This window comes from Tupaia chinensis, unplaced genomic scaffold (genome assembly GCF_000334495.1).
Source record: "Tupaia chinensis unplaced genomic scaffold, TupChi_1.0 Scaffold138988_1, whole genome shotgun sequence".
In the NCBI taxonomy this organism is placed as follows: domain Eukaryota; kingdom Metazoa; phylum Chordata; class Mammalia; order Scandentia; family Tupaiidae; genus Tupaia; species Tupaia belangeri.
In genome coordinates, this window is record NW_006198878.1 from 318,833 (window position 1) to 320,917 (window position 2,085).

Here is a 2,085-nt window from a genome sequence, read left to right on the forward strand (position 1 = left end):
TTGGGCACGCATGCACACACACCCGGCATGAGTTTTAAGCCACCGGGTCCGGGATTCGAACCGCGGTTGACTACGTGGGAGTCCAGCGACATAGCCATTACGCTAACTGCTGGTCCCCACCCAAGAAAATTTTTTTTAAAAAAGCATTATATTTTTAAGTTGAATTACATATTTTCCATGAATGAGACAGATGGAGAGAGAGATAGCAAATACCCTCTACAGGATCCCAAAGCCACAGTCCACCCCCAGTTTCAACTAGCCTTGGATCATGGATAATTACATGCCTCCTCGTGTACTCGTGGAGGGAGGGGTCTCCAGAATTGAAGCAGGAACCTTCTCATAAGGGATTGCCTTCCAGAACATCGCACTTTACTGCTGTGCCACTATCTGGCCTCAGAAACAAAACAAAACAAAACAAAACAAAAAAACTTTTGGAAAATTGAATTTTATAGAGTTTGAACAAAATATGATTTGAGAATTAGGCAGCCCCTCGAACCAGAATAGACTCTGAATGATTGATTCTGAGGTTGCCATATAGTCAGATAACATTTATGAATGGAAAATGGAAAGTGGAGAGGGGACCCAGAAATAGCTGAATTGGTTATGCCTTATTTGAACACAATTTGAGCAGCTGGCTGCCTGTGATCCACTGAAACAAGGCTGCTATGATTGACTGAGACTCAGCTACTTGTTACAAGCGTAGCTTACAGTCTGTTTATATATTTACATTTCACTATGTGCAGAAAAACCTTTAGGCCAAACTCAAAATATATACAGCTGTAAGCCAAACTTAATTCTATTTCACTTTCCCAGAGGAACAGTTATTATCTGCAAATGGAGACATTTCTGTAACTTTCTTCCACATGATTTATAAAAATGTAAAATCTGTATCTGGGGTCTCTCCTTCTTTATATTTCTTCATCCACAGAAGGATCCATTTAACTAAAGCATTTCTATGTCTTTCACAAAACATTCCTTAAATACCATAGCTACTCAATTCTTAAAAATAATCCTGCTGCTGGAGTGCTTGCTAAGCTTTGTCTTATTATCTATATGCTTATTTTCTCAAAGGTCTCTGATTAATCCTTGGTGTTACCCTTGCAAATAGAATTTACACTTCCTTTCATTTAGAACTACTTGTAAGTTGGGTTCAGGTTTTTGTTGGTTATTGCCAATCATCCCTCACTTGTAGAGTTGTGTTTCCCTGTAATATTAGAGTGTGATGATAAAAATAGCTGCATTTCACAAGTAGTCTGCTTTCAGAGTTTCTCATCCAGCCACATAGAACCCAAGTAGTACCCACAAATTATTGTAGTCAATCCGATTTGTTTTAAAGTTTATTTCTGTTCATGAGAAAGAGTGAGGGAGAGGGAAGGGAACCCCTAACAGGGTCTTCTTGCCACGGTGCACCCCTAGCTTCAACCAGCTCAGATCACTGGCATGTGTGCATAGCCAGAGTGTCCAGGAAGGTTCTAGGACACAGAGCCAGGATCTTTCTTATGTAAATCCAGTTGTATTACTGCTATACCACCTGACCCCTGATTTTTTTTATTAGTTGTGCTGCTTATAACAGTTGTACAGAACAGTTTTCCTAAGACTCAAATAAATTGATTTTTGCAGGTCATTTTGAAAATTAAATGTTAAGAGATGTTTGCGTTTGAAGGGCATGAGATGAGTAGCAAAGGGTTTGTTACTTAAGATTGATAAAAATTGCAGAATTGTTGGTTCTGGTTCTGTTTCCCCTGCCCACTGACCCCATCTTCCTAAAGCTGGTAGAGAAACAAGTTAACACACTACCCGACACACAATATAGGTGCCTAGGTAGAGAACACAGAGAACATTGGCTAGTTTGTCAGGAAATTGGACAAAGTAGGGTTTCCCCAGGTAAGCCTAGAGGATGGGGAACTATAAAGTTGGCATTACAGAAATTTTATTTAATATTCTCGGGAACCAGCAGTTAGCATAATGGCTATGTTGCTGGACTCCCACATAGTCAACTGCGGTTCGCGTCCCGGATCTGATGGCTTAAAACTCACGCCAGGCGCGTGTGCGTGCGTGCCCAAGATCCCGAGAGGAGAATGGAGG

General features: G+C 40.7%; 1 protein-coding gene across 1 annotated transcript in view; it reads left to right on the forward strand.

The window, feature by feature from the left end:
• The window catches only part of SLC9A7 (solute carrier family 9 member A7), a gene marked incomplete at its 5' end in the record, with an annotated part of 119,007 nt that overhangs the window by 88,800 nt on the left and 28,122 nt on the right, over nucleotides 1-2,085 (forward strand).